This window comes from Alosa sapidissima, chromosome 7, assembly GCF_018492685.1.
Source record: "Alosa sapidissima isolate fAloSap1 chromosome 7, fAloSap1.pri, whole genome shotgun sequence".
Taxonomy (NCBI): domain Eukaryota; kingdom Metazoa; phylum Chordata; class Actinopteri; order Clupeiformes; family Clupeidae; genus Alosa; species Alosa sapidissima.
Window position 1 is genome coordinate 31,731,576 of NC_055963.1, and position 15,000 is coordinate 31,746,575.

Consider the following 15,000-nt stretch of genomic DNA (forward strand, 5'->3'; position numbering starts at 1 on the left):
ACACATACACGGGAAAACACACACAGACACACAACACCCCCCTCCATGGACACACGCCTGCACAAACATGCTTGTGTGACACACACACACACACACACACACACACACACACACACAGAGTACTAGTACTACTTTTACTACACAGTAAAAGCCTACAGTGCTTCCAGAGTGAATGCATAAAAATGAAAGAATATGCGTCTTATCAATGCACATAGACAAATTTTAAAACGAAAATACATCCCATATAAATTCCACAATGCAAAATCCTGGGACTTTTATGGGAGGTGTTAACATAGGAGGGTATAACGTTGGCACTAACCGTGGTTTATGGGTCATGGGTTAATAGGAACATTGACGACAGTGACCTGCTCAAGCCGAATGGATAAGATGACTTCTGTAACAAGCCAAGCTTAGCTAGTTAGTTTGCCTGGAAATCACCTGAAAGTCACAGGGAGTTCTAAACATGCAAAAACTCCAGATAGCAATAGATAGCTCTGGGAGAGTTCTACCATAAGAGACATGGGATGAACCTGCACATCTGGGGAATACTGTAGTTACTTGGCATTTGGGATACATTGTTGTGTATGAGGAGGCATTACAAACTGTTGAAGCTGTGAGTGCTCTTTTGGGAAGAAGCATGTAAGTGTCTGTGACCAATGAAAAATGAATGAGCAGTTATTAGTGTGTGTGTGCATGTGTGTGTGTGCGTGTGCGTGCGCGTGCGAGTATTTGTGTGTGTGTGTGTGTGTGTGTGTGTGAGAGAGAGAGAGAGTGTGTTTGTGAGTGAGTGTGTAAAGGGTTTATAAGAGAGAGAAAGAGAGAGAGTGTGTGTGTGTGTGTGTGTGTGTGTGTGTGTGTGTGTGTTTGTGTGTTTGTGTGTGTGTGGAAAAAGATTTACTGAAAGGATGACTCAGGCTCTGCCAATCTTATCTCTGCTGCCATTAAAGCTTTTTATCGCCCTCCCCCCATCTTCTCCCATCAGCGATATGCAGCTGTGCAATAACATGTAATCTACCTGCAGCCCAGATAACTGCAGCCTTTGTGAAACTCTTCCTCCTCTCTCCCCTTCCTCAGCCCAAATATGGGATCCCCAGAGCTGCCCCTCTCACTAGCTCACAGGTGCTTGTGGGAGTGACTCACAAACCTCATATACTGTGAAGTATTCGTGGTCTGAGATAGATAGATAGATAGATAGATAGATAGATAGATAGGTAGATAGACAGATAGATAGATAGATAGATAGATAGATAGATAAATCATTAGCTTTTATTGTGATTGTACAGCCACTTTTAAGAAAAGGCAAACAGGAATGAAATGTCTTTCTGAAGAACCATTTCCAGTGTGAAGAACCTTTCACTTGATGCAAAGGTTCAGCACAAGGTATGGTTCTTTATGGAAACATATTATGAAAAGAATCATTTAAAGGTGCTCTGAGCGATGCTGGGTAATGTCACTTCTGTTGACTTTCAAACAAAACAGAGAGCTAGCTCGCTACTTCCTCCCCCTCCCTCCCGTGCTGCTCCCGTGCAATTGAAACTCTCCTAAACTCACTATCCATGTACTTATCCTGATCAGCCCTAATGCCTTATAACCAGTAAAATTACAACCTGTTTTCTCTAAGATTTCAGTTCTGAAGTGTTCAAAAGTCCTACCATGGGGTGTAATAGGGAACTCACACTGGCACAGTGGCAACCCAATCAATTATTTGTCAGGCCCTTGAACCCCAGTATATGATGGTGAGATTGCAACCCTAACCCTAACCCTGAAAGCTTGCTTATCTTGAGACATTTAAGTCAATCTGTGGGTCAACTGATATTTTATCATCAGCTGCTCCCAAAGAGACACTAACACTGAGAAACGTAGGGCTAGGGTTATGCCCTGCACTGTGCAAACTCAAGTAAGGTAGTATGCTGCCGCCTGCAAGCTCAGGTGAGCTGTCCAGCGCCTGTGCTGTCAGGTGTTGAGCAGGTGAGCTTGCCTGGCCCTCTGCTGTGCTGTAATCAGTCAGCTGAACGGCCGGGGCTAAAAGTCAAAGGACCGCACAGCCCTGATGTAACTCTACTCTCTATTCCCCTTTGAAACTTCAAACTCCAGTTTGTGAACAAAGTCCTGTCTGTCTTCTGCAGAGGGATCTCCGACCACTGACCAAACTCCAGTCATAACCGCAGCCCTATTTGTACCTTCTCCTGAGCCGCGGCGACTCATTCTGGAACGCCTGGACCACAGATCAGAGCGGGAGGATACCGGAGCGCCATGGGAGAGAAGCGAGTGTGTGTGTGTGTGTGTGTGTGTTTGTGTGGAAGTGGCAGGAATCCACCCTACATGGTTTTGCTGCCGTTGCCTGTGTCTCCATTAGGAATACCATCGAATTCAACTCGGCATTCTCCTAGCTTTTTCTTGAATCGGGAAGGAGAGCGTTTGTATTTTATGATGCTCAGAGGGGGTGATCACGGGGACAGGGCTGGGAGAGGTGCCCCAGCAGCAGCGGCAGCAGCAGGAGCAGCAGCAGGAGCAGGATGAGTAGGGCCTGGGAAGAGCCTGCACACTGGTGATGGGAAAGATACGTGAGTATGGTCACTTCACAGGGACCTAGTCAACAAAATCACTGATAAGTGTACAAGCTGTGTAGGCTGCTCAGCCGTTCCATCCGCGAGGGCAGAGGACTGCATGGTCATGTGTGGATGAGGTTTTGGTCAGCACAGCAGTGCCACTGCATCAAGGGATCAACCTGGCAGTGATGGACTGATGTTTGTGGGCATCTGAATTTGTTGTTGTTGATATTGATCATATCAATGAGGAGCACAAATGTAGTTGGCTTTTGCCTATCTATGCTCCTCCCCTTGCCGCACCCTGGGTGTGTGTGTGTGTGTGTGTGTGTGTGTGTGTGTGTGTGTGTGTGTGTGTGTTTGTGTGTGTGTGATCTGGGCCATGTGTATACTGTGCATTTAACTGCCCTATTTTGACTGCTCCAATTTTCCATGTTTTTCCGTGTCTGCGTTATTTATTTTTTTTGTAGTTCAAGCTGAAGGTATGGAGTAAACATAGAGAGTTAATCTTTTATTGGTCATATGCCTGTATGCAAATTTCAGCTTTTAGAAACTACTGATCTGGTCAATCACAGAGAAATTATCAAAAGACTAATAATTGCTCACAATGAGAAATCCTTTGATCAGCTCTGTGAGTGGCTTATGTGGTCTGGCCTGTGATAGGAGAATGAGGTTTTACATGTCTTGACAAAGTTGCGTCAGCAAACAGACACCATCTGTCTGGACCACTCGGCTTGCGGCCCCTCAGTAGGGCCTACAGCACAACCAGCAGAAGAAACATGCTAACTTAAGTAACTCCTTAGAGCTATGCTATCATGTCCTCTTCCAACACTCAGGTCAGTGCAGGACAGAAGCATGCTTGTGTTTGTGTCTCTCACCACAACTGACTGGAAGGGCCAGACGGAGTCATGAGATAGCAGTTCAAGTGCTTAAACTTGGTGTACAACCAAAATACTTTCAAGGGTTGCAGCAGGCCAAAAAACAACATTAATGTATTAAAATACACGCAGCATACTGTATATCAGATCAATTTTAAAATGTATAGGAATACACCAAGAAGCTAAAATTGTCTTGTAAAGTGTATAGTCTTAAGATCGAAATGCTTTTATATCTGCACAGAGCTTAGTGTGATGCTAAAGTTTTTGTGGTGGCCTTTGTAAGTGAGAAGCAACGTTTGTTTGTCTTCAGATGGTGCAGGCAGTGGCTGTGCACAAGACTGCAGAGATTTTTACTGTCCTCAGACTCCCTGTCAAGGAGAGCACACCTTTGCATAACCATTAACTGAGACAGCTATCTGTGCAGTTCCCAGAGTCCTCACCCTACTGGGTATTTGGACTTGGGCTAATGATAAACCGCTAGTAGCTAATATTGCACTGCCTCCATAAAATATTTCATTGAAAACCTGAAAATCATGGGGTCATAAAGACATACACAAATATAATATGACATGGTCATGTCAAGAACAACACGCACACACACACACACACACACACACACACACACACACACACACAGAGAGAGAGAGAGAGACAGTTGGCAGTCAATTTGCAAATCTGTTCGGCAATGTAAAATGTTCCTTTCCTGTGGTGCTATGTGTAATATATATGTTTTGTTATTATATACCTAAATGCCTGAAGATGTATTCTAGTGTAAGTATGCAGTCAGGTCCAGGCTTTAGGACTGATTCCTGCAGTGCCTTTACCCTGGATCACAGTGTCTGTGCCTGGACATATCATCCTGTCTTAACAGGAAAAAACACTCCAGCAGCTCTCAGTACACCAAATAAGTAAACAATTGCATCAATAAACATTTTGACCAATGCTCTTTGTAAATCAATCATGGCCTCTGATAAGACTATGTGAATCATTAACGTCTCGCTTTGCTGAGGATTCATTTTAAGACTGGTTCAGTCTGCTCTGCCAGCCCCACTAGAGAGCCATTCAGAGCCACACACACACACACACACACACACACACACACACACACTCACACACTCACACAGAGAGACATTGCAGTCTTATCCATCTCCAACATTTAGTTGAGACTGCATTTCTTGTACACCCTAATCAACCGGTTACAACACACTTATCCTCTCCTTACTATAAGACTCCTAGGACATTGTGTCCCTCCCAGCTATTAGGACACCAAAACTGAAGTCAGGGGAGAACATTCTACCCAGAGCCTGGAGTGATTTAGGTGATGGGCTGCCATTAGTACTCTATCAGTTTCAGAGTGATTGTGTCATGGCTGTCAGTCATTATCCTCCATCTCCATCATGAAACTGTAAGAGGCGTCATCAAACGGGATGTCTCCAACTATACAACATCAGCTGAGTGCTAGAGAGCAATGAAGTCAGAGTGATGTAATCACTGCGAAACCCCTGTGTTTTTACTGTTTTGTTACAGATGAGCTTTGATCTGAGCCATTGTAGAGTATGATATAAATCTTGTCAGAATTATAACCTAGATTTTTCGAGAGGTGCACAGGAGGCACGACCTACATAGCAGGAGGCTGGTGGCTCATTGGCGGCCCACTGGTCTGGTGATCTGGTGGACTGCTGGGGTTTTGCTCATCGTTTTCTGACGGTCCACTGGTGGTTTGCCAACAAATGCCCCAATATTTTGCCACTTGTGGTCCAAAGTCTTTTCATTTATTCAGTTATACTTCACCCATTTTAATAACACTTTTATTTTCTTGAAATTCACTGGAAGTTGAATTTAAAGTGATGGTGGTCCAACAGCGGACCAGAAATGGAACGCATGCCACCAGTGGTCCAACATCGGTTACACTTTACTTAATAATATCGACATAAGAGTGATATGACACTGTCATGAACGTGTCAAAAACGCTTTTGTTCGGTTCGGACATTCAGTTTTTGTTATAACAAGTTAGGGTTAGGATTAGGGTTAGAGTTAGGGTTAGGGCTAGGGTTAGGGTTAGGGTTCATGTGTCATGACAGTGTCATGTCACTCATGTCGATACTGTCAAGTGAAGTGTTACCCCAACATCTGCAAATCTGATTTAGCTGGAAAATGAAATTTTCTCCCAAAAGCTGAGAGAGCAAGAGACAAATATCCTCATCAGAAGACAAAATAATCATGCTACTCCTCATTGTCTGTGAAACTGTGTTGTCATTGCAATTGATGGTATTCACCTCAGCACCACAGCCTAGCCCATGTGAACTGCAAAGCAGGGATATTATTTACTTATGTAGTTTACTCTTATTGGATTAGCCAGCAGTCATCTCCTGATATTTACCTGTACATAATGATTACAGCTTATAGTCACCTGGTCACTGCTGACTTCCTGACCTCTCACGGTCTCACCACACATTGTATGCCTCTGTGGCCAGATATGATTTTACTCTTATCACCTCTACAGCCTCATTACCACAAAGGGTTACACGTGGCCATTTTCAGTCAGATCTCTGCTCATTCCTACAGTAGTGACATAGTCTGTGTTCAACTGGAACTGAACCTGAAAGTGAACTATGGGAAAGGGAGCCAAACTGGCCCTCTGGCTCTGAGACATGAGATAGGACTCATCCACAGCGAGAGAGTGCCACCCAGTGGCTACAACATGTCATAATGTCTCCACTGGCTGAAGATTAGGGGTGCAATTAAATGTAACTGAAAAATACCACAATCTTGTATACCAGAAGCTGCCTTATATTCTCATACTCCCATACAATGACCTTACAGGGATGAAAGTAGACTCTTAAACAATAGTAGCCATCAAAACCATATAGGCCTACCTGAGTCGAGAGAGATCCAGTTAAGCCAAAACTAATATTTACCCTCTCTTTGTGTCATATTTAGTGCTCATATGTGGTGACTCACAGATGACCATGGTCATGAGAACAATGGACAACTAATAGTTTCTGATCCAGACTTACGCTCTCGGCATGTAGACAAGTGATACAATAACATTTCATCTTGTACATTCAATGTCTGAAATTGTATCACATACTGTATGTCAGACCTTTCATACACATTTTAGTTTATTGTGCTAAAATTCATTTAAAAAAAGTTTAATCCGTTATCTATTACAGTAGTTTGATGCCTATTTTGATGATGGTTCTCACATTTCTTAATAAAACAACAAGCCATACCATCTTGTTTCTTCATTTCAGAATTACATGGTCAGCTCACATGTTTCTATCTTCACTTTCCAGAGTTCCCATGTAAACAACAAACATTCCAGAGTTCCCATGTAAACAACAAAGAAGGCTGACCTCTCAATGCATTTCCACGATTACAGCACCAAATAGACAAATCAGATACACAGTTTACACTAAAATACATACAAATATGCTTGTACACACAAGCGAGCGCAAGCGCGCGCGCACACACACACACACACACACACACACACACACACACACACACACACACACACACAGAGGGACAGTTAGATGTATTTGATTGCTACAGAGAATGTAAGTCACCAATACAAATCTATCTGTGTGTGTGTGTGTGTGTGTGTGTGTGTGTGTGTGTGTGTGTGTGTGTGTGTGTGTGTGAGTGTGTGTGTGTGTCTGTATGTGGGTATGTGAGTGAGTGAGTGAGTGAGTGTCTGTGTGTGTGTATGCGTGCGTGTTTGTGCCAATGTTTGTGTGGGTGTTGGTTTGGTACCTGCAGCAGTGAACGATCCTGCTCCATCCTCCCTGTACATCCTGCAGAAGGCTGAGGGTGGAACTACTCAATAGGCCTCAGACCAAAAGGAGAGAGAGAGATAGAAAGGGAGAGAGAGAGAGAGGGGGATAGAGAGAAAGAGATGACAAGGAGAGAGAGGGAAGGAGAGAGAGCAATACAGAGGGAGAGAGCAAAGTGGTAGAGAGGGGGAAAGAATGAGGGAGATAGAGAGCATGAAAGAAAGAGGGAGAGAAAGAAAGCAAAAGAGAGAGCGATCTGGTCGTGTTTAGGCCGCGGCTGGAGAAATGTGGATTAGTCCTTAATGCCTGTCACAATGTGATTTGATTGGAGGCTGGAGCAGTGCGCCTAATAGTGTCAAGTGTACAGAGCATATAATCCACACACACACACACACACACACACACACACACATACACACAAACATATTCCTTACAATCATAGAAAGCCTGGCTGAGGATTAGATATATAATACAGAAATATCTTAGTTTGGGAAAGCATGATACGTTTGCATTGTAGCCACTAGCCACGGCAGATGCTTTTCCCAAAGCAACATGAGTACCACAATATAAGCACATAATGAGTCAAGCAAAACATGTTTCCCATGTAATAAAATGTTTATACTGTAGGTTTCTACAACAGTATATATACAACATATAGAACATGCTTGTAGATACAATCATTGTGGCATTTGGGTTAAAACAGCACTGTCCCATAATATGAAAGCAACACTGTTTCAGTGAGTTTCCTGCTCGATAAAGAGCCGTAGTGTTCTCCAGAGTTAGTGGAGTGAAGTATTATGTGATTTATGGATAAAGTGGCATCCAGTGCCATGTACTTGTGTGACTGAAAAACTATGGCATCTGCTCCCATGACTTCTAGGACTGGCACCCTCTGCTGTTCAGAGGAGAAAAGGTAGGTGCATAATACCACAATGAAGCCATTTGCCTTGTCAATCAATAAGAAAGTGTGATTGCACTTTATATGTTGTTGTGTGGTCAATAGTGATAAGGTTACATCAGAGTACTGCTGCATTAGGATGCAAATCTTCACTGTTGTATGGGCCGTTGACAAATAAGGCTTTTATAAAAAAATGTTTTCAAAATAATCTTTAAAAATGGACAGAATGCATTTTTTTGAAGTTGGAAGACTGTGTTTAAATAAGTATTAATGGCTGTACAACATTTACAGAGTATTTAACACCATACGTTTCTAAAAACAAAAGCCCACACTTTTTTTTGTAAGTATACCTGAGAGGGTCTACAGTGCTTAACACATTATTATTTTGTAGTTGACCTTGGTATTAAAAGTAACTTTTGAATATTTTATTGTAGAGGGCAGGTATTTTGGTTTTCCAACATCCAACTTTACATTTAAAATGTGAATAAATACTTAATAAATACTTACATATTAAAACAAGTATATTGTTTAATAGAATAATAGGTACAGCACATTTTCAACCATTTCTTCACTTTAATCTACTATTTCTTGGTTTAAATTAGTATTTTACCTGGATGCACCACCTGACTTTTGCTACTAATTTTGAATTATACAGGCATCTTCTTGGACACCTTCTTGGACACCTATATAACCTTTTGACTTTACAAGTTCATCCATTCGATTTTCCAATACAATAAAGAGTTTTATATTAAAATAACTTAAAAAAAAGTTTTTTAAAATTACCTGTAAACTGCATAAGTCCAACTATGAATATTTTAGAGAGATTTACAAACTTTTCACTCATCAGTAGTAAAGGTCACTTTGGGTTCTCTTGATGAGGCAATATCCTGTTTACTCTTTTCGCTCTTCAAATCAAAATAAACGTTCTATGAATGCAGTTGCACCGCCCTGACATTTCAGATATGCAAATTCCCATAAAAAAATCGTGGCCTACTGGTTAAGGGTTCAGGCTTGGAACCGAAGGGTTACTGGTTCGATCCCCGAGCAGTGGGAATGGCTGAAGTGCCCTTGAGCAAGGTACCTAACCCCTCACTGCTCCCCGAGCACCGCTGTAGCAAGGCAACTCACTGCTCCGGGTTAGTGTGTGCTTCACCTCACTGTGTGTTCACTGTGTGCTCTTTGTGTTTACTAATACATGGATGGGATAAATGCAGAGACCAAATTCCTTGTATACACAAGTATATTTGGCTGAGAAACCTGATTTACGTTTACAAACAATTTAAGAGCTAGTAAACTAGTAAATAAAATAAAATAAAATAATACAATTATGCCCCTATATTTATTTTTAATTTCCTTACCTTTTAAATTCTATATTTCATACTTTTCACATAGTGTTACTGTAATTTGCTGACATTTTTGAGGGTGTAAGATGACAAAACATATAAATATATTCACTAGTTCGCTGTCGGTATGATTGCTATATGCTTGAGTGTATAAGTATAAGTGCATATTTGGCAAGGTAGCTGGCCGTGGTCCTGGAATGCCTGTAGCGGAGATTGCGATAGAGCGATGGCCGCTTGCACCCCTCTGTGTAAAGGAAAGGTAAGGAAAGTGAAGTAAGGAAAGGAGGCCGGCTTAAATACCCTGGCGGCGCCAGGCAGGTGAGTTAATTGCTGTCAATAATCCCTAAGGCTCTTTGTTTAGAAAACATCATTAATCATTTTGTATGATAAACAGAAAATATGCTCAAATTATACAGGTTTTATAGAATAACATTATGCTTGTTATGAATCATTTCAAATCATTTTAAACCACAGTAATGGAATCGGACACAGAAATCTGCATGTTGCACCATTGACCCGTATGCCTAACATGCTTAGTGAAATTAGCTAATAAACAGAGAAGATGATGTGAAAAAACAAATTTCACACATAGAGGAGGTTGTTACTTAGCTCTTTGCAGACCATTCCAAACATTACATTTTTTCATACTTGATACCCTAACCCTAACACATATCACTCCTATTGTGTTCAGATCAAGTTTGACCTGTTTCGAGTTAATATATTAACATATTAAAAAATGTTTCCAGGATTTTATTCAGAATTATATTTCAAAACATCTAAAGCACATACCAACAATAATACATGCCATATTAGATAAGTGAATAAATGGCTGGGGAACATCTTTTTAGGTTCCCTTGTGCAATATGGAGCTGGGAAACGTAGAACCTTGGGAACATTGGACTCTTTGTCATGTTCAAATTATGTGTCATATCATTTTGGGGAACATAAGATCTTTGGAATATAGAACGCTGGAAACCCTGTGGCAGCATATCCAAAATAGCCTACAGTGACCATGGGAGATTGTGGCTTTTATAGAGTTTAACACCACAATACTAAAGAGTTTTCTGAACTCTCTTCACTCGGACGCATAGTCACACCCTTCTAGACTAAGCAAAGTTAGGTCTCTCTGGATCTACAGTCTATTGCGTACTTATAGGAATTAAACAGAGGGAGAGAGAGAGAGAGAGAGAGAGAGAGAGAGAGAGAGACAGGGACAAAGGATTCTATGGCAGTGAGAATAAGATCTATATAGAGGGGCATTGTAATGATTGTTTGCATTCCATTCTGTGGCTTAGTTTTGTTGGTTTTGGTTGATGGTGATGGATATGTTCAGTTATGGTCATATTTTTGAGCTGGTGTTGAGTGTGTCACAGCATTGGCTTGTTTGTGGTGTGTGTGTGTGTGTGTGTGTGTGTGTGTGTGTGTGTGTGTGTGTGTGTGTGTGTGTGTGTGTGTGTGTGTTTGTGCACATGGTCGTGTGTGCGTGCGTGCATGTGTGTGTGTGCATGTGTTCAATGATGAAAACACCAATAATATCTCTCTCTATACTATTGTCACGATATAATGTTCTTTTGACCTGTATATGGACACTTGCTTCAACTGGGCTAAGCAAGCCAAATAATAATAAAAAAAACTATCGATAACACTTTATGGTAAGTGTACATGAATAATCTTGAATATCATAATTCATGATGTATGCATTACTTCATTCCTTTATATCTTCTATGATCATCAGGAATTGACACTATGAATTCCTGATGATTCATGAGATATTAAAGGACAATTCCGGCGCAAAATGAACCTAGGTGTTACACACATGTGTACCGAGATCGACCGTTCGCTGGGATTGGGCACTGGTTAGCACTCTGGACTTGTAACCGGAGGGTTGCCGGTTCGAGCCCCGACCAGTGGGCCGCGGCTGAAGTGCCCTTGCGCAAGGCACCTAACCCCTCACTGCTTCCGAGCGCCGCCGTTGAAGCAGGCAGCTCACTGCGCCGGGATTAGTGTGTGTTTCACCTCACTGTGTGTTCACTGTGTGCTGTTTGTGTTTCACTAATTCACCGATTGGGTTAAATGCAGAGACCAAATTTCCCTCACGGGATCAAAAAAGTATATACTTATACTATACTTATACTTATACTGATTTGTTTTCATGCTAGTCGAATGTGACGAGTTTTATTGCAAACCGCTAATTAGCGTTTAACGCTAGCCTTCGAGGCACACTTACAGTAGAAAGAAATCGCTATTTCTATACCACTAACAAGGCTCAAAATAGCACCACACTTACAGTAGCATAATGAGGGTCTCTACATGTAAACCGAAGCATTGAGAACTTTGTAAGTGTACAGGCAGTTTATTAAAAAGAAACACATTACCGTTCACGTCTGGTTCACATACAGGCACCAGCCGTGGCAGAGACGTGTGGTCCAAATAAAAGCATTAAAATGTGTGGGGATTTATGTGTGTGTGTGTGCACATGTGTGTGTGTGTGTGTGTGTCTGTGTTTGTGTGTGTGTGTATGTGTATGTGTATGTGTATGTGTATGTGTGTGTACGTGTATGTGCACTGTGTGTGTGTGTGTGTGTGTCTGTGTTTGTGTGTGTGTGTATGTGTATGTGTATGTGTGTGTACGTGTATGTGCACTGTGTGTGTGTGTGTGTGTGTGTGTGTGTGTGTGCTTCTGCTTCTGCCTCTCTGTTCCCAGAACAAACAAACCTGTCCACCATAGAGCTGTTCACTAGCTCCACTGTGTTTATCTACAATAACTGATCTTTGCCATGCGCATGCACAAGTACATACACACACACCGAGGGATGCGCCTGTACATGCATCAGTTTATACCTACAATACGTCAGTAAGTACACACTCACTGAAAACTCACCGATCTACTGCCTGTAGTTCTACTTTTTTTGTTAAATTTAGCGACTTGCTCCTTACTGTCCTTAGTTGTCTGTTCAGTGTTTGCACACCAGAATAACTCCTGGGTTCGATAACAGCCCTGGTTCTGTAAATGGAAAACAAACATAATGGCCCATAACCGAGCCACAAACAGCCCCAGCCAATCAACACGTCCGTCAGGAGAACTGAATGGAATTTAGATGTTGTTGAGCTAAGATATCAACAACGTTTGGCAAATCGAAACCAAATTGCACCAAAGCAGCAATTTGACAGTTTTTGTATGTTTTTTTTTTTTTAAATATATATATGGTGTCATCTTTAAATTCATGTTGATGGTATATGTCATTGGAGGAGAGATGCAATGTTCAGGCTTTGTACTAAGAAAGAAAATAAGAAAATGGATGGATAAATAGATGTCAGACAGGCGACAGAAAAACACCTTTAAAATGAGTCAGGTGTAAATTCTCAGTTGGACCAAAAGTCCTTACTATTGTTTTAACCTAATTACAGTAATTAACAGAAAAGCATGTGTTAATGGCCTAAAAATATGAATGCCTACATAATATTTTCAAAATGCCTCTTGGTATTGGTAAGGTTCTTTATTATCTATCTATAGTGAACTAAAACATATATACCTGAATGCAGCACATGATTTTCATAATTTTAAGTTAAAGATCTACACTCTTAAAACTGTGTTGTCCCTATCTGGATATAGAGATGTGTTAAAAAAACAACACAAGTTGTGTTATTTTCAACACATTTGTTGTAAGAGTGTACACTACACAGTATAACAAAAGGAATGTGTTAGATACACCACAAATTGTGTTGTCCTATCTGGACATAGATATGTGACCCTGCAAGGCGAAACCAGTCGTTTTGGTCAAATTTACAAAATGAAGTTATTGTGCTCACATGAACGGCCATTATGTATATCGAGGGTATTGCAAAAAGTATCGCTAAGATAACCGCATCCAAAGTTGGCATGGTTCTCCTGTCACGATACGCCAGAAGAGGAGAAAATCACCTTTTTAAGTAAATTGTCACGTGCGACAGTGTGAGGACACAGCTATTATTAGCCATACGGTAGCATGACTTTGAAGCGGATGACTGACTATGTCCAGTTTCATCAACCGAGTGAGTGTCTTTTTCTGCCCCCTAGTTAATACCTGGGACGGTCATAAGGTGTCACTATAGAATATAATTAATGTATTTCGGGGGAAGTAAGGGTAGAGGAAGTTCTGTGTACACAGATTGTGTATAGGCCTACTTTTAAAATGCGCTACGTCGATGGAAAACGTCTCCTGGTCCGTAAAATGACGGCAGGATACTTCTTAAAGTTTGTGCTTTTCACCGTTTGTGCCCTGAAAGGCAAGTCTTTCACATTCATATTCGGTTACATCTGCCAAGAACGATAGAGAGCTGACACATTGAGTAACGAGTAATGAGTAAATTTTAGCTCTACCGTAAAACCTTATAGCGGCGTGGACAAAGGGAATGACTGCTAATGTGTTGAATCTTCACCTAAATAAAGTCAGGGTTTAACAGTCAAAACGTATATTTATCCAGGAAATTTGTTCACAATATGAAAGTGTAGACTGTCTACTGTTGAATTATGCGAAAACGTGGAAATCAACATTTTAACCCGTACGTTTGTTTATCGTGGATTTTCTCAAAATAGCACTGTGCACAAAACGACTGGTTTCGCCTTGCAGGGCGCTTATTTTCAACACATTTGTTTTAAGTGTGTAATATTGCTTCCATGCAAACAAAAGATATATTTCAGACATTTGGTAAAAAAACATTTTAGTGAGCACTTGACCTTTACATTAAATTTACAAACAACAGGTCTGGTGGACATCCCTGCTGTCAGCAGTGCTAAGCGCTCTGATGACAAATTCATTTGGTGGTGATGCAAGGAACAAATCTCTAGCACAAGAAAACCTGAAACCTGACACTTTGGCTATTCCATACAATGCACATTTGGGCAGCAGTCACAAAAAAGTAATAGGCCACATTCTGACTAATATGGAGATTGTCTTTCAAGGACCAAAGTATTATCTACTGATTGACCGCATATGACACTCAGGATCAGATGGAGGTCCAGGTCAGGTTATGTTGGTAAGGTTGTGCAGGGGAACGTTTGTGTGTATGTACCTTGTGTGGTGAGCGTTCTGGTGCATAATGACTGCCATGCAGCACCTGCTACACATTGGTGGCGATTAGTGAGGTTCTCCCTCCACTCTTAAGTGCTTTGAGTGCTTTGATAAAGCACTTTAAATGCAAGTTGTTTTTGTTGTTGTTGTTGGTATTGTTATTCTAGGTAAAATAGATAGTACCAAGAGTGCATCTGAGACAGACCACATAATCAGCTGGTTCGTAGAACTCACAATGAAGCAGCATTTGCTACTGGTTCACTATCAGCTGTGAACACATAAGTGTGTCAGTAGCTTTGTCACCTGTTTGTAGAAACAAACAGCAAAACCCAGGCCTGTTCACTAACACTAAAAGAGCTACAAGTAGCCAACTTCCAAGATGTGTGAACATAAATATATATTGTTTATGGGTTTACTATCTCTTAACCTGTTGTGTAAACATGTGCTTTCCCAGGACAAGCAGAGATGACTGTAATGGTAATTGCCAAAGATGGAAAGTTATGTGAAG